The sequence below is a fragment of the Meleagris gallopavo genome, chromosome 1 (assembly GCF_905368555.1).
Source record: "Meleagris gallopavo chromosome 1, MGAL_WU_HG_1.1, whole genome shotgun sequence".
Lineage (NCBI taxonomy): Eukaryota > Metazoa > Chordata > Aves > Galliformes > Phasianidae > Meleagris > Meleagris gallopavo.
Window position 1 is genome coordinate 20428511 of NC_139404.1, and position 19317 is coordinate 20447827.

At 36.7% G+C, this 19317-nt stretch overlaps 1 long non-coding RNA gene across 1 annotated transcript in view; it reads left to right on the forward strand.

Moving 5' to 3' along the window:
* Positions 1-19317, forward strand: part of LOC146545225 (uncharacterized) — a 56012-nt gene that overhangs the window by 20744 nt on the left and 15951 nt on the right. Inside the window, exon 3 of the long non-coding RNA XR_014881712.1 lies at positions 9082-9202. This is a non-coding gene — a long non-coding RNA (uncharacterized LOC146545225). The remainder of the gene's footprint in view (positions 1-9081; positions 9203-19317) is intronic.

Below are 19317 nucleotides of genomic sequence, written 5' to 3' on the forward strand. Positions count from 1 at the left end.
TCAGCTACAGCTTTCTTGGTGGCACAGTGGTCACCACAGTCTTGACTAGTCCCTAAACCTATCACAGAGATTTCCAGGTATAAATTTCACTAAGGTTTTGAAATGCGTCATCCAAATTGAAGGGGAACTTCAAGCTGTTATAACTTGGTTTTAAAAGGAAATCAGACGTATGTACATACTTGACTATCTTTTCTCTGCAAGTAATTTTGATGACTCGCCAACTGACAAGAGTATGGAGATCCCTTAATCAAATTTTACATATTAAAAAAAGCATGAGCTGGACAAGAGAGAGATCTAGTTAATCTGACATTGGAAGAGCTGTTGCAGTGAGTGACCTACTGTGCTTAGTCTGTTAGCTGACCAGTCAGTCCTGACATGCAGAGTGAGCTGTATGATTATCATTTTAATAGTCTGGAGCCATTTGAAATGAGTCCTCCCAGTCCAGATGGCAGTACAAGGCACTGGAGTGAGTTAGGGTGTGCTGTTGAACAGGAGAGTGAAAAAGACTTGGGTACTGCAACAGAAGTGATATTGCAAAGATTATGTAGAATTTAGATTTGACTTTGTTACTGCAAGGATGGTAAAGGGATGCTCAAAACACGGGCAGGAAATGATGGTTCATTAGTTTTGTTGTTCTTAATCTGTCTGGTTTATTCTCCTTTTCTTTCCTTCATTATATGAACAGTTCCAGTCTCTTCAGTCTATCCGAACAGCTCCTTCTGCTCTCTGTGTCTGGGTCCATCAGATGATACACCTAAGTAATAGTCCTCTAAAGATTTGTAAAATCAGTATCACAGTTTACAATTAGAAGCATTTCTTAAACAATGAGGCATCTACCTTTGTCCTTGTATATTAGCAGTGTTTTGTATTTTTGAAAATTTTTACTGTAACTAGTGTTGTACATGAAGAATAACACAGCATTATTCTTCATAATAGGAGAAACTTGGAATTTTTCATGGTGAAAGCCAAAGCAGAGCATCAGTTTTCTACTAAAGAGGAAAGAACAATTTAGTGTTATTTACTGTGCAGTAACTTTCAAATATATTGTTCTTCCTTGTACAAGCATCGTTAATTTCTCCAGCACGTCTTTATTTACTTTTGGTTGCATACCCTCAAATGTAAATGCAGTATGAGAAATCTAGCTCATTATTTGTCAGAGTTTTTACTTGTTCATTTTCTTTAAGTCATATGCATTTTCAATTACTTTGTACAAAACATGATTATTTCAACTGCTTCTGCTCTGTTAATGTAAATTTGTTTCTAATGTTAAATTCAAGATTAAAATATTAAATTGTGAAAATGAGAAAGTGAGGACAAATTACCCTGCAAGTCAAATGAAATATTAACAAAACGTTTTGAAAATAATGAATGTCTGCTGGAGAAAATTATATGGAGTGCAATCACTATCTTGAGACAAATTATATATTTTGCTGTATTCTAGAAACTGTTTATTTACAGTGACTAAAAGACACGTACAGCAACACTTTTTTTTTTTTTGCCAAATTAACAAATGCTTTTGTCTTACGATCCTTTTCTAGATTTCTTTAAAATATATATTAATATACATTAAGAAAAACCCCAAAACTTCAGAAAAGTAGTCACAGAAGGAGTATATGTGAACACTACAGGATAGCATTCCCTTAGCTTCTTGGTTTTCACAAGAAGTAAACAATAAGAAGCTTTAGATGTACAGCTACGTATATGCACTTCTTTGGAAATGGAAGTTTGTTGCACTTCAAGAAGTTCTGGCTGGGCCTGATTGTATGTAAGAGATTGGCTGTATATCAGCAAAATTTCCATTGAAGTTGGATGAAAAGAAAACGGGTTCCTTGCCTTGAACTCTGTTTGATTGTAACATCTAGTCCAAAATGCTGTTTGGTAACCACGTGCCTAAGATATTTGCTGAACCACTCCTAGGAATTTTGTTTCCAATCATTCCTAAGGGCAACATATTTTCCGTGCTTTCAAATGCCCTTGCTGCTAAGAAAGCTAACAGTACTTTTGGCTCCATTAGGCAGAGTGTTTCCAGAAGGTCTAGGGAGGCAATCATTCCCTCCTTCTCAGAACTGGTGAGGCAACATCCTGGCTGCTGTATCTATTTGTGGGCTCCATTGCACAGCAGAAATGTAGATGTAGTGGAATGAGTACAAAAACTACAAAGGTGGTGAAAGAACTGGAGCAGCACTCCTGTGAGGAATGGCTGAGAGAGCTGGGGCTGTTCAACTTGGAGAGGGGGAGGCTCTGGGGAGATCTCATCAGACACCTCCTAGCATCCAGAATTAGGCTGGTTTTCTGTGTATTTACCTTTGGATCAGTGCAGTACATGTGAAGCCAACTCTTGTTTGTCGGTGTCCATGTGTTAGCCTTCAATCCTATCAAGTAGAAAGCATGATCTGTTTCATCCACTCAGATTTGTCTGAATGCTCCCAGGTTGCACAAAGTGACAGCATTGTTTCTGATCAGCAATCTGTTAATGTGGACTAATTTGATTATTTTTTCTATGATGTTACCTTAAAAGGGCTGCATTCAGCTACTTTTATCAGCCAAAAATTAAAAGAATCACCAAGGTGGGAAATGTAGATGAAAGATAATATGAACCAGCTGTAGGGAATTATGAGGGAAAAAACATGAAATTAAATTAAAATGCCATGAGTTATTCTCAGAAATTCAGATTTGAAAATCTTTCAAATTAACCATTTAATTAATACAGAATAATTGCTAATGAGGGCCAAAAAGCAGCTGTGTAGGGTATAACACTAACCACAGCATTAGGTCCATAAAATCTAGATCAGTTGCCAAGTCTACCTTCCTTCCAGCCCCAACAGCCTTCGGTAGCAGCAACAACAGTTTCTCACTCTTACCTGCTGGTTTTGAATCATAGGGTTAATAGTGTGGCAGTGAAAATGCAGTGTCAGTAGCTGTCCTCCAGTGGCAATGGTGCACATGCTCTGAAAACACTGCCCACCTACTAATTTAGAGAATTCAAAGGGTCTTAGAATTTGACTTATATGAAGAAGAGTAATGTGAGACATTAAATCTATGCATTTGATGCTAGAAAATGAATTGTATTTTGACCACTTTTATAATGAGAATTGTACTTGCACGGATAGAAGCATGAAGTTAATGCAATTCAGAGAATTACAGTTCATTCTCCAGGAAGTTACTCCCCACCATAATTTGCTGATTTAGTCCATTGCAGTGGCAGGTAAATGGTTTACTTAAACTTAAATACATTCCTTCTAGATTGAACTGTCATCGGAATAGGTCACAGCCATAGTAGCCTTTCAATGAGTTGAGATATATTTTAAAGATTAACTTTCTTGCTGAAAGAAGGTAACAGTAATACTGTGTTTTGAACCTATTTATAATTGAGATGCTTTTTTCCAGTGTATCATGTCAGTGTATCAATTAAATATCATTTTCTTGACAAGTCTTTTCAACTTGACTATTTTTAGGTGTATAATCCTCCACAAGTGATACAATAGCTTTTTTTCTTTTTCTTTTTTTCAAGGCTACAGACTGGGATGTGTCAAACTTGATATTATTGTCTCTTAATGTCAACAATCTGAAGAAACATATGTTTTGAAGCAGAGAGCTGCTAATTAAAATGCAGTTAGTACAAACTGAATTCACCAGAGAATGTAAAAAGAAAAGGTTCTTCTCTTACAATGAAATAAAAACAAATTATTTTCTTAAATTTTGAAATGTATTTCAAAAGGAGGGAAGAAATCAGGCTGCAAGACGTAACAATTTGTCAGGTGAAAAGTGCTAAAGTTCACAAGAAGTCAACATAGCTTTTCTTGAGTCTATTCTTTTTCCTGGTGGGATTGAAAGTTGGAATTCTCCTTTTGACTTTGTTGGAGATGTGTTTTAGCACAAAGAACAGAGTCTGAAGGGAAATTCATCCTGTAGAATGGAGAAGATATATATAAAATAGGTAAAGAGGAGAAGAATAAAGACCTCCATAACTACTGGGGCTTGGGCAAGAAATAGCTGTAAATTCCAAAAAAGAAATTTGGATTAAACACAGGATTTTTTTTAGCAGTCAGAATAGATAAGCTCTGTGAAAATTTGCCGAAGGCAGATGTGGAATTAGTGATTTTTAATTAGGGCTTCGACAAGATTTTAAAGAAGAGGTTAAACAACTATGAGAAATGATATAGGCTTAGGTGATTCTGCTGAAAGATCTAGGCTGGTTAGGTGGCCTGTTTGGTTCTTAAATCATTTGCTGAAAACACTTCCAGACAGGCCTGTTCTGCACTATTGCTGTCTTCTGTGAGGATAAGACTAAATGAGAGGCTCCTTCAATTCAGGCTTAGAAAACAAAATGGGGATAATTTTGTGCCATCTTTGACTCTGTAGAGACAAGCAAAATGAAATCCAGAATAGGACACATTCAAAAGATCTCTGACAGTTAAAATGAAATATGTTTCATTTATCATGCATTATTTCTTTGACTCTGAGATCTCAATCTACTCTACAGAAAAGAAAATGCTCTCTATCACTCACCTTTCATTCTGCACGGAAGAAGAATATGTACAAGTTTGGGTTTACTGAGAAATAGATCTAACAGTAAAGTAGATCTTTTCAGTATCAAAACTTTGCCTGCCTTTTTTTTCCTTCTCATTTTTAGAATAAATTAATTTGAGATCACAGGGACAGTGTTACAGAGCTGAATGTCTGCTGTTTATGAGCTTTTGTATACTGAAGAGGAGGAATAGAAAGTTCAGTGAGATAAAACTCAGTTCCTAGTCCCTCTGAAGCTATTTATTTTTGGGTGAAGGAAGATAAAAGTTACAGCAGTTTGAACATGCATTGACTTAAGTAATTTCCTGTTTTCCAGGTTTAGTTTTGCTGTTTGTGTGTTTATTCTTCCCAGGCAGATGGTGTGAGTGTTTGGAGCAGCAGAAATTATGCCACAGTTGTGTTAACACTATTTTCATCTTTTCTTTGATGTTGCCAACTGTTCTCATTATAGTGAGCATCTCATCACTGGTATGTGAAATAGTTGAAAGTCATTTTCGGAAATTTTCTGGAAAACAGTACAGCACTGAGGTAGGATCTACTTTTTGTGTAATTTTTCTCTGTATTCTTTTGGAAAGGCTGACAATTCACTGTTAACTAGGGGATGAAGTTCTTATTTTTCCTTCTTATTGGCTCTTAACATAGAAACTACCTCTTCTCTTACCACACCTGGATTATTTTGAATTATCATGGAATGAATCATAGAATCATAGAATGGCCTGGGTTGAAAAGGACCCCAAAGATCATCTAGTTTCAACCCCCTGCTATGTGCAGGGTTGCCAACCACCAGACCAGGCTGCTCAGAGCCACATCCAGCCTGGCCTTGAATGCCTCCAGGGATGGAGCATCCACAACCTCCTTGGGCAACCCATTCCAGTGTCACCAACCTCTGGGTGAAAAACTTCCTCCTAGTATCTAACCTAAACCTCCCCTGTCTCAGTTTAAAACCATTCCTCCTTGTTCTATCACTATCCACTCTTGTAAACAGCCGTTGCTCTCCTGTTTATATGCTCCCTCCAAATATTGGAAGGGGAAATTATGGAAAAAGACAAAGGAGAAGAATTTAACCTATATTTCTTGGGCTTCGACTATATTTCTGATTTGCTATAATGCAAATACAAAATTTTACTTATATCAAAGAGAAAGAGTCTGCAGATTTTAATTTCAAATATTAAAATAACCTTTGAAAATGGTGACCTTAAAAATACACATTTTCCCCGCTTTCAGGAATTTTCCAAATAATCCTAAACAGAAGGTACACCATGACACATAGTCTTGAAGAAAATGGTATCTGACAGCTTCAAAAAAATTATGTAGGAGGAAAAAATATATCATTTTAATTGTCAAAGCACTGCATGAGAGTGCTTCAGGGTTGAACTGCACACAGAACATCAGCATGCAGATAATGAGTGCAGTGAAAAGGCATCACTACTCAGGTATTATCAGATTTTTTTTTTGCTTTGCTTAATTGAAAAAATAAACTTTTATCTCAATAAATATCCTACATTTAATCCATAAAGACATGTTAAAATTAAAGAGTGAAAAAATAGAAGAGATTTGTATTACTGGTGCTTTGGGATAATTCTTTCTGGTATTTTGTGATGGCAGGAATGTTCACAATAATGTTAACTTTGAAGTGCAAAATGTTTGAGAGTATTTGATCAATATATGTTTTGAATTTATAAGTACATTTTCATGTCAAATGCTGGATTCTAAGAGCAATACTCATACTGGCAGGAGTCAGATCCAATAATATGTGACCCACATAAGCAATGAAATCTAATTGAAACTGTTCAAATTGCAGATGTTGGTATGAAATGCTTGTGAACAACCTTCAGAGCAAAACTCGTTCATCTAATTATCCACTGGGTAGCTCTGAATAACAAACAAAATTGAGCAAACTGTAAGCTTCTCTTCAACAGTTCTTCAAAAGAAAGATGCTTTATCTGTCCAATTATTCACAATGTATTTGTTCAGCTGTAATAGAAATGATATATGCAGAAGTTCCCTCTGGCAAATTGTATCACCACTAATATGGTTCTACGCTTGCTGAGCTTTTTCATACAAAGTTCCTCCTAATGTCTACTAATGTCTATGGAGTGCTGAAGAAAAAGCTGAGGATTAGGTTGTTGTGACTGTGATGAAGAGCTGCAGAAATGAGTTTGCAATGTCCTTTGCTGCACAACATTTTGTGTTAAAATGCAGTTTTGCAGTCAGCAGTAGACTATCAGATCTTTCTACTGCTTGTGTCTTGTTATCATGGGCATTACAAATACTCTTTTCCTTCACTAAATCTCAGTTGTTATTTTGAAAATTATGGCATATATTTAGCAGAGAAATGTTGGAAGTTTTTGTGCTTTCCATAGGTAATGTATGAGAGAAAACATTTGATCTTTTAGACCCTCAGGTCCAGGTGTCAAGCACAGTATCCTTATGCCTGTATGGAGCCAGTTGCTGGATGTTCCATTTATGATTCCTACATGTCGTTCTAGCCTTGCTGATAACTCTGTGTGATAGTAGGTGCAGATTGATTTGAACTCCATGTGACTGAGTTTGGTGGTAGGCCAAAGATTCTGGTGGTAGGCCTACATTCTGCTGGTTTCCATTATATCAGAAATATAGTTTACTCTTTCATATTTCCCTAGTTATTGTGTTGATTCTGGCCAATGTATGTTTACATAACACGTTTACTTTCTTGCAATTTCAAGATAATACACATAAAACTTTCTCGTAATATTTTTTATCATTAATACCCTTTGTTATGCTGTCATCCTGATCTGAAGTGAGATATCTTTAATAACTTATCTTCTCTAAATCTCTTTAATTGTATTCATTGTGCCATCATTTGAATAAAAGTTGTATTCTCTTGAGAAAATAAGGAAGCTGTGGATCGCAGAATCATGGAATTTTAGGGATCAGAAGGGACTTCTGGAGATCATCTAGTTCACCCCCTCTGTTAATGCACATTGGTGGCAGAAGAGATTACTGATTCTCAAACCTGTAAATTTTGAATGTAGTATGTTGTGTGTCTGTGCCCAAATGCTGGCAGGGGCCTCTGTGAGGAGAGGCTGGGGCTCCCTGTGCTGGACACAGCCACTGCCAGTTGGCTCCAATGACCCCGGCACAGGGTGATGCTGTGCCCCACTGCCAACACGGCAGTGCCTTGGAGAAATGGGTTTGAGAAAGGTTCAGAATGCTGTGTGCCAGTGAGGAATGAGGAAAAAAAGATATGAGAAATAGCCCTGCAAACACCAAGGTTGGATAAAAAGGTCAGGGAGGAGGTGCAGGACAGGTATGGAAGCCATGGTGCAGGAGGAGAACATGGTGGAGAAGGCACAGAGGAGCACTTATCATACTGCCATGCCAGGGCAGGTGGATATTTCCTGAAGTAACTACAGCCCACAGAGAGCACATGGTAAAGCAAGTTTATCCTGAAGGACTGCAGTCTGTGGAAAACAACCCTGGAACAGGGGAAAGGTGTGAGGAGGAAGAAATAGCAGAAAGGACCATAATCCTATCACCCTGCCTGTGGTTCTAGGTGGGTTAGAGAAGTCAAGAATGAAAGGAGTGCAGTAGAGCCTGGGGAAAGGGTATGGATAGGAAGAAAATGTTGCAATTTCTCTCTCTTTTTTTTTTTTTTTTTTCACAATTCAAATATTTTGTCATTAAATGAGTTTTGCCTACGTTGAGTTTGTTTAGCCCTGATGGTAATTGGTAGGTGATCGCTTTGTCCTCACCTTGGCCCATGACCACTTTTATATTCCTCCCCTGTGCTGGTTAGGAAGGGCAGTGAGTGGGCATCTGAGTAGGTGTCAGGCAGCTGGACAAGTTTAATTTACCACACAGATAAGCTCATGAAGTCAAAAGTGTTTTCATTTAATAAGTATTTTTCTTTAAATAATTAACACCGAAGTATTTAAAGAAGTACTTTCACTCTTAAAGTGTGTTTTATGAAATATAGGAAGCCTGCATACACCTAGGATCCAGTGTGGTTTGGAAGGATTTTCCGTGTTTCCCAGCAGGTGGATAGATACTCTCCACTGTATTCTGCCTTTTGAGTTATCAAACTTTCCTGAGGTTGTAGTACTTATTTCCAAGATTTGCAAGTGACCAGAAAATTTGATAAGTGGTTGTTATGTGTAGTCCTCTTTACTTGATTCTATCAAGTGACTATTTGAAGACTAACCCTCAAAGAAAAAATTGCATGGCAAGCAGGGAAATACTTTTTTGGTATAAAACCCATGATTTTTTCCTCATGGAGATCTTACAACATGGGATTTTTTATGTTCTACTAACAAGAAAATTTCTGTGATGAAAATCTTCATATGATGTCAACAAAAGCAAGAACTGTGAAGAAAAATTTACTCTGCTGGTGAACAGAAGAAAGTGGAAATGAGATGAGGTCTTTTAACTCTTACTACTGACTCTAGGTTATTTTAAGAACAATTGCTGCAGGGTTGATTGATGAGGTAGGTGCTATATTTTTAATCTCTATATATGAGATTTTATTTTTTAATGTCTGTAATTCTTATTTTCTATTTCTGTTTGTCTTTTTAGGTACTCTTTGTAATAAGGAAGAAAGGAACAGGAAAGCAAGGAGATGCAGGACAGCCTTGTGACAGACACATTTGGGGAAGGAGGAAGAGAAGTCTCGAGCCTTCTGGAGACATAAATATATGTAAGATTAATGTTTGTTTGCACATCGTCTTCATATGGAATATATAATCTCATTAATAAGATATTCTCCTTATATACTGTTAAAGAGATAAGTGAAAAGCTTGATAAACGTGCCAAGTCCACCTTTTTGAAATATCATAGCCTTTCAAAAGAAAGACTGGGCTACTATCATTAGAATTATATGGCTTTGTACACTCCACTGAAAGACTGATTTTATTAACAGTTTTACAGACCTGTTATTCTGTTGGCATAAGTAGCAGAACGTTTTGTATTGTTGTTGTCATTTTTTTCAAAGATGTTTCATAATGCATGAGCAAATGGGACTTAGTGATTGGAATGTCTCACATGCTTTGAAGAAATTAAAATATTTTTATTATCATACTTAGGATATGTGATAGCAATTTGCAGTATGGAATTCACTTCTGTACGTCTGTTTCAGCAGTGGCTTTTGAAAGGATGCTGATACATTTGAGAAACTAAAAATATTATCCAAGACAGGGAGACCTACGACTTTATGAGAACTTCCTTACTTGAGTGTTGATCAGGAGACTAGGAACACAGCAGTGAAATCTACATTGTCTCCAAAGCACCACATAATGATCTTTAGGACCTGCATATATAGCAGAAGAATTGTGTGTAGATCTTACAAAAATATGCATGACTAAGTCAAATTCAGCTTGAAACTTAATATGAGTAATAAGCATAAACTTCACTAGGATTCAGCATAAGAACACATTGCATAATTTTAAAGACCCTAAAGGGAGCAATATCATCTTTCAAAATATTGTTCCATATGCACCAAAGAAAAAGACAGCTTTCAAATATTTCTGTATGTTTCTAATTTCACATGTGGCTACTTGAGAATAACATTTCAATATTGTTCTTTTAAATTAGACAGGAATATCTGCAGTCCTTAGGCATGTAACGCTAGTAATTCACAAGACTATATTAGTAAGGATAGTCCATTTGGATTTTTCACAGGTAAAATCAGTAAAATAAATGATCTTTTCAGTAAAATGGTATTAGGAAGAGGGTTTAAAGCAAAAAAAAATTCAAACATAAGTAAAGCATTTTCCTAGATGGCAGCAGCAATCATGGAATCCATCAGGAGCTGGTTCTAGACAATGCCAAGTTTAGGAGTTTATGCCCCATAAATTTCAAAGTATGCTTAATTTTGTAGCCCTGATTCATGGATTATAACTGCAAATTCCAGCAGGTGCCTCCTGTAGCTGGTAGTAGAAGGCCTCATCAATAGGCTCCACTTGATTGGGTGGCCTGTAGTAGATTCTGATCACAAGGCTCCCTTTGCTGCCTTGTTCTTTAACTCTCACCCATAGGCTTTTGAATTGCTCCTGAATATTCTTTAGGGACAGCTCTTCACATTCAATTCCTTTCCTGATATAGATAGCAACCTCTCTTCCCCTCCTTCCTCACCTGTCCCATCTGAACAGTCTGTAGCCATCAATAGCCACTCTCCAGTCATGGGAATAATCCCACCAGGTTTCAGTGATGGCAACTGTATCGTGGTTTTCTAGAATAGTAATGCAGTAGCTTCTATCTCCTCCTGTTTATTTCCCAAACTGTTTGCACTGGTGTAGAGGCACTTCAACTGAAATTTGCAGGCACTGTTTCTAAGCTAAAGAAAGACATTTCTTTTCCTTGTGCTTTAAAGCCTCATTGTTATCTTTAGGATGTTAGGATAATTCTGCTTATTTTATATATATATATAATTCTGCTTATTTTATATATATATATATATATATTCTGCAATAAGCAGAATAAGGATTGAAATAGTCCTAATATAATCTATGTATGATGTAGAATCAATTTTGAGAGATTAAGTAGGATTCAAATGGTGCCTAAGTGTTGTGCTAATTCTTTACATTGGGTACATTTAACCACATATCAGCCACATTTGTTTGAAAACATCAAGAGACTCAAAGAACAGCCACATAGGGGCAGCACACATTTACAGTCGACTGATGCAAGGCTTCTATGCTTTCCTCACCAAATCTGTGTTCTCTTTAAATAAAACAAAACAAAACACAAACAGCAGTCCTGGACAGTTGTCAATCTAAGCTTTTCCGCTGATAAGCACAATCTTATGACCACTTCCTTTCTGAAAATATCGTAAAAAAAGGTATGGAAAAAAGGCATGTTTACAGGCAAGAACCTTTTTTTCCATAATTTTATTTAAATTATTAATGTTTTTTTCTAGCCATCTTTTTGAAGAAGGTGTGGTGCTTAATATTGAAGTTTAGTCCTAATATATTGCATCTATAGCTTTTGATTTTCAGAGATAGTTGGCTGTTAAAAGAACACACAAAAAATTACTCATCCTCAGTGGCATAGAAATTGCTGGCTTTTGTTGTTTCTGAACTGAAGGTATCAAACAAAAGCTCTGAGAACTCCTTGAACAAGTAATTTCCCACATAACATTTTTTTTTGCTACTGATAAGAAGTAAAGATTAAATGTCAGTTCTAGTATGAGTCTCCTACAGTGTAAGAGAAACAAAAGTCACATTTATGAACATCTTTGCCTGTTTGTTGATTTTCAGGATAGAAACTTGAAGGTATTTTGGTGAACATCTTGCATATGGATGTACTTCAAATTTAATTTTCATTATGTATTTTCTGTTGTTTACATTGTGAGTTCTTTGTTCTATTGCAGAAACTACTGTTTGCAATAGTGTGCAGGCAATGAAGAGGTGATTATTTTATATAATTAATAATAGTAATTACACATAATTATGATTCTATTTAAAAACAGCAGCTATGTACACTTTTGTAGGGAAGTAGCAGTAGTCTAACTTGCACAGGACCTTATCATAACATTCAAATAACCTTATGATACACGCCTGTGTATCTTTTCCTGAAACTTACTTGAAATGGCTTGTATACAACATTTTATTTTCTGCATGAAATATATTGCTATTTGTTGCAATTATAGGCCTTTAAATAGAGGGATTCTGGATTTTTACACCTTCATTTTCAGCAACTCAATTTTTCCAGAAAGTGACTGTATCTGCTGAAAACTCTTCTGTTTGTTCACTCAGATGTGAACATTTCTCCAAAGTTAAAGGGAAATCAATTTTGCTCATTTTGAATTATCTGAGTATTGTAAGATTGTTGTGGATCTCATACTTCCAGAAAATTGCTCAGACGTTATCTGTTCTTGAATAACTCAGAAATGGATTGATTGTAAGACCTCATACATGGCATGAACAAAATGACTAAGGTGAAATATGAATTTTAATAAAGTTAAATTGTAATAGTAAAAAACCTCAAGCTCTACATATAGAGGCTCTACATATAGCACAATCCACATACACAGTTTATAGTTTTCTGTCGTATCTTCATGTTTTGATTGTTCAGGCACTGGTACCAGCATATCAAGCAATAAGCTTAGTACTGTCCCAAGCAGCTAAGCTAACAGAGTTCATTAAGGAGGTACCACTCTTCTCTTAAACACATTATAGCAATAAAATTATGTCACAGATATTTCCCCACACCCTTGGCTTGAACTATTTTCCTACGTGCTACCCATGTGGACTGTTCAAGCTGAAGGAGAAATGTGATATTATTCCCCATTAAGAAGGACTTTCACCCTGTTTAAATCCTGAGGGTGCTGGCAAATACTAATACTAATACTGCTAATGTAAAATCCACTGTGCCCTTGTTTGGCTGCACTGAAGATGCAACTTATCTCTGTCACTTCTCTTTCTGGCTTTTATGATTTGCAAAAGATCATATTACTGTCAAATCTGGTATTATACCACAAACGAAAAGAATTGAAAAAGCAGGTGATGCGTTTCCTATGACCAATTTCAGAAGATTTGTTTTAAGATTTATCTGTACTGAAACCATAGTTTAGGATACTTTGAGTTAATTTTTTTTTTCTGGCCACTTGCTCTGAATAAAGAGCAAATAGCAGTGACCTGCAGTAGCCTAGCTAAAGCAGGAGTGACCACACTGTGATGATACAGCTCCAAAGAGTGATTTGATTAGCAGCTCAAAATGTTAGCAATTCAATTAAGTTAGTCCCTGCTGGTATGAACTCAGTACCTGTATCTGCACAGACTTACTGTTCACCTATTCCTCTACTGTATAGCCGTGTAATGACTTTCCATCCTGTTGCTCCCTCATTCATGATGTGACACTTGCTTGCAGATTCATACAGTAAATCAGATTAGAGAACTGAATAGCTGTTCTTCTTGCCAAATTATATTTCAATTGCATCAGTGAACCAATCCAGTTTTCCATGCAGCCTTGCAAACCTTTGGCCAACCAAAGCTACACTGAATAAATGGTTACTGCTAGTGAAGATGACTTCCTAAAGCCTCATTGCTGCTGAGAAAATGGTGCATAAATGAGCAATAGGAAGAGCTTCATCCAAAGTCCATTGTGGTTATGGCACTAACAGACACACAACCAGTGGTCCAATATATGTAACTGGAGCACATCACACTTGTGACTGCTGCTTACAAAAGGTGCGCTGTGCGCTGTGCCTCTAAAAGCATGAAAAAGGAGTAGGCTATGGATTGAAAGGCATACAATTAAAATGTGATAAAATTGCCTCTGATTCTTTCAAGGGTAAATTTGTTTCTGCTAGAGAAGGGTCATATTATTTCTAGGGGTTGAACTGTATGGATTTTAAAAATTTGTGCAGCGTAAAATACTCGAATCACGGAATTATTTGAGTTGGAAGGGATCTTTGAAGGTCATCTAGTACAACTCCCCTGCAATGAATGGGGGCATCCACAGCTAGATCAGAGTGCTCAAGGCCCTATCCAGTCTCTCCTGGATCTGTGGATACAGCATTCTCTGTAGAAATAGTAAGCTACTGTTAAGGTAGCTAGCCCAGGTGCTTCCAGTGATCTGGGTAATCAGCCACCTGAATACCTACCCTGCAATTTTAGCTGCTATTGTTAATATCTGTAGTAGCAGTACATGAAGGGAAAAAATAGATTACAGATATTTACAGAAAGTAAAGAAATGAGAAGAAGCCCTCAGAAATAAAAAGAAGAAAGCTATGCAGAAAATACATGCTGCCTACAGTATTGATTTTCTGAAGAGAAATACTTCTCACATGAAGGACTTTCACCAAAGAAATTCAGCCCAAAGTACTCTGGATGTTTTTTATTTACTAAAATAGCATCAGTATGACCAGAACCAGAAATGAGATCTGCAGTGATAGAAAAAAAATAAGTAACAGAGGGTTCTCACAAGTTTATGAAGTTTTTTCTTTGTAAGAACAAGAGCATCTTGTCCGCACATGTGTTGGTCACGAGTGGGGCATGAAAGTGGCTTCATATTTGAGGATCTCTGCTGAATTACCAGTGCTAACAGCTGTGCTGTTGTAGATGACGTGTATTTGTCCCTAAATATCTTGCAGTATCATCTTAATTAATATATAGATATTATTTACCAAATGGCTTAATTGAACAGATTTTATCTTAGATTGCTAATAACCTGCTCAAACATTTTTGAGCAATTTTGCTAATAGTACTCAATTGTGAAGTACAAGTTTGTTTGTTACTGTATCAGTGTCACAAGATGAAGGTAGCTGTACCTTCATCTAGTATATCAGCTGCTGAGCAGACCTGTTTGCATGTGACAGTATCTTAGGAAGAACAGCAATTTATTGCTGCAGTGAGCAAACCTTATTTTCCATAACTGCCAAGAAAGAGTTAATACTAAGGGTGAGTAAAAGGATCAGAAAAAAACAAATGTTTGGAATTCAAATGAAGGCTCATGAATACTGCCTCGCTAAATGCCATGCCACATTTATGACTTCAGGGCAAAATATATGAACACCAGACAATGTGAACATATTAATTAATGCTAATTACATCTTTGCAGTACAGATGGGGTCTATTCTCTTGACATGAGTATGTAATATATTTGGCATAAATGTGATTTAATATATTTATGCAAAAAGAATATTCTGTAGTTGGCAAATACACAATCAGCTGTCTTTTACTGGTGAACATTTTATGTACTGTAGCCCATGCACATTGACCTGCAGTGTGAATGGTCATCACCATATTTATCGCATATTTACTGCGTTACAATGACTCTCAGGGATTCTTAAGCTTTCTGCTGTTCCTGCTGTGTGACTTTTAGCAATGCAGATGCAGATGGAATACAGGCAGAGGCTGCATAGTCTTAATCGTATCACATAACTGAGGATAAGAGGAGGAAAGATTTTCTTTAAAATCCGCTTTCTGATATCCACCCCTGGTACAGGCATCAAGTCTAAGTCATAGAATCATAGAATCGTAGAATTGTTTGGGTTGGAATGGACCTTTAAGATCATCTAGTTCCAACCCCCCTGCTATAGGCAGGGACACCTCTCTCCAGACCAAGTTGCTCAAAGCCCCATCCAGCCTGGCCTTGAATGCTTCCAGGGAGGGGGCATCCACAGCCTCACTGGGCAACCTGTTGCAGTGTCTCACCACCCTCACAGTATCAGTCTAAATGTACCCTTTCAATTTAAAGCCATTTCCCCTCATCCTGTTGCTACATGCCCTTATAAAAAGTCCCTCCTCAGCTTTTCTGTAGGCACTTCAGGTACTAGAAGGTTGCTATAAAATCCCCCTGGAGCCTTCTTTTCTCCAAGCTGAAAAGTCCCAGCTCTCTCAGCCTTTCCTCGTAGGGGAGGTTCTCCAGGACTCCCAGATATATCCACACTGATGTTTCTGGCAGGTATTCCTATTCTAGGTCACATGCATACCAGCTGATGATACTCTCTCCTGCAGATAGGAGGCAGGATTTCTGTCTTTCTGCAGCTCCACCCTCCAGGAGTTCTGTGCATCACCATGACTGACCTGAGGCAAGTGGTTTGTTCTGTGGCTTAGGGAAGCTTAAGGTCTACAGCTATGTGCAGCCTTTATATGCAGATACAGAATAGTAAAAAAAACCGGCCAACAGTGAACTTAAATAAAAATAGACTTTTTTTTTTTTTTTTTTTTTTTACAGTTCACTGTAATATCTTCCAAGGTTTGGAATAGAGTGGCTATTTGTCCTTGTTTTGTGATGTGCTTGTAAATTTTTTCCAGAGAATTTCAGCAGAGCTGTGAATGAGATATGCCTCTTGGATAAATGTGTATATATATATATGTTATTTTTCACCATAGCTACTGCCTTTATTTACGCATAGAAGCAACAAACTTTGTTTGTGCTTCTTTCTGTCCCAGAATGTTCCTGCACAAGCCATGGTATAGAATTCCATATAAGAGAACACAATTACCTGTATCCTAGATTTTGCCCTTTCACTCCTGTGTAACTTATTTTCTTTTTCTTTTTTTTTTTTTTTTCCCCTTTGTGTGGCATAATTTCCCTTTCCCTTTGGAGGGAGCATAGATGACAAACATTAGATTTCAGATGTTCTAGAAATAGTATACGTTAATTGGGAAACTGACATTTACTAATTGTCTGGCAAATTGTTACTGTGTAATTCTAAAAACATTTCCAGCTATTCAGTAATGAGCACTTTCCATGTAATGCATTCCAGTTTTCCATTCCAGCACAGGTCTGAAATGCAGTGCTGAGACTGAATACGTACTCAGAATTCCTCTTCCAATGCAACCATTACTGAAAGATGCTGATTAATTTAGCTTAATATAATGTTATGTAACACATAAATTTCAATTAATAGATCTTATTAAAAGGTTATTAAAAGAGATGATTAAAAATACACATTTTGGCTTTTTATAACAAGAGCTATTATACTAAAATGTTACTGGGCATTTTTCCACTGACTTATCAACCTGACGGCTGTGAGAATTTTGCCTTGAAACAGGCGTGTAAAATTAGGCCCTCATCATTTGTTTGATGACTAGCAATTAGTTTTAATACTTTCAGAGCTCTTAGGAGATGACAGTTTGACATTAATAGTTCTTAGTATCTTAGGTTTGGGAAATGCCTCTCTTTAACTGGCTTTAAATAATTATTTGCAACATGAGAAGCTTCACCATAGAGATCATTCATCATTATTTCAGTGTGCTACAGTTTAAGGCATACTGGATATTGTCTCCAGTATTTTCTGGGCTATTCATGTTGGACAAAATTATTTGTCTTTCCCTCTAACTCAATCTCTTCTATCATTTGTGCTACTGTAATTGCTCATACTTTATCTCACCTGTTATTAGGTTTCTTCACTCCCTATACACAACTATTATGTACGAGTTGCAATTTTTTTTCTTTAACACTCTCTTTGATGTGTATTGTTTTCTAGTGAGCATCACAGCTAAATCTATCGTGTAAGGTAACAGCATACATTTCCCTGCTACTCAGTTTTTTTTTCCTAACCTTTAGCACTTCTACCTTTTCATGATCACATTCCTCCAAAAGACCATTTTTTGTGACATTATCTATGTGACCATTCTCTATGGGTTTCTTTTCCATTAGAACCTAGTTATGGTTGTTACTTTTTTTTTTTTTTTTTTTTGCTTCAACCAGCTTTCTCTTTTCCTCCATCAAAATGCAGGTATCTACATCTGCTTGTGAATGACAGCAGATTCCACCACCCAGTTGTTGGGATTTCAGAGAAGAACCTTACTTGTTACATTCCATCTGCCCTGCATAATGGGAAAGAGATTTTGTGCATACCTGGAACTACTTGAATACCTATAGTCCTTGTTATTTACTTTTTAGATTTTTAGCAATGAGCTACTTGGTGAAAGACTTGATACTGCAGGGTTACTGTGCTGTTATCACTGCTTGTCACATCATCTCCTGTTCCCACCTCTCTGTCATTAGCTACCAATTCTGTGGTTATTTTGTCTTGTATCTCTTCTGTTTTGTGAAAGGATCATATTTTGTTAGACTGCTACAAGCCAAAGTCTATAGCTAGACCGAAATTAGAATATAAAATAGTAATACCTAATTACATGAAAAATTGCAGTGATTTTACCTATCTTGAAATCACGTAGCTAAAACTTCTAGTGCTGCTTTTCTGCTCACATAAGAGTTATTCTGGCAATGCAGTGAAGGTCAGAGAACTAGACTGTGAACAGTGCAACAAAGAAATAAGAAGCATTCACCATCTGTCCTTTGAAATAATTCCCTGAATTATAGCAGCAAAATTCAAAAAAGTGAATCAAATAGTAAAAATCATAAGTAATGATTGCTTGTTAATTCACTTGTGAAGTAAAATGCAAATTGAAAGATTTGATATATAATCATGCCACATGCATATTTTACCACCTGGTATGATAACTGTGACATGAAATTACAGAGATGCCAGCTACTGATTTCATTATGTGTGCTACTGCAGTAGAACTCTGTTATCCCTATCCATTAATTAATTCATTATCATTATCTTCGTAATATTAACAAGGAAATTGTTTGTCAAGACTTCAAAGCGTTTTGCAAACGTTAATAAATAAAGCACATACAAGTATTTTATTGCTTCTGATCAATGTAGTTCAGCCAATAGACCATGGACTGAAGCTACCACCCAGTACATTTCCATCTGTCTGCTTTCCCAGAGAGGATGGGAAAAGCTGTTTAGCAAACATCTTCCAAATACTTAAATATTCCTTCCTGCATTTGCAGTCCAAAGCAGACCTAGCATCTCATCTTGGTGGCAGTAGCAACCTTCTTGATGCTCTTCTCCCCACTCCGCTGCAGCATTTCTTCTGTGAAGGCAGTGGAGATTGTGTTCAATCACCTTTTGCTGCTTTGTGTATGGGATAGAGAGAGATTTGGGGTATTCGAATTTTTGGATATTTGACAGGCTGCAGATTCTTGAAGAATGAAGGCTAGTGTACTGACTTGCCTAACAACTCCTCATCAGAGTTAGCACTAGAACTCAGCTGCAGAAGGGAAATTGCTTTGAGAAGAATTTCCTTTCCAAAGGATTTAAAAAAACAATGAACAGCAACAAAATAACTAGCAAGAGCAGAGAAGGAAAAGAAAGCATCCTCTTTCTGATGGAATATGTGTGATGTGCGGAAATCTGTTTGAAAAATGGGAGTTCTTAAGTTCACACCAATTTCTATGAGTTTACAAAATCAAAATGGAGATCAGAACAAGATCGGAATAAGAATCAACACTACATCCTGGTGCATAACATCTTCTTTTTCAAAAGTTCTGGAAACAAACTGACAT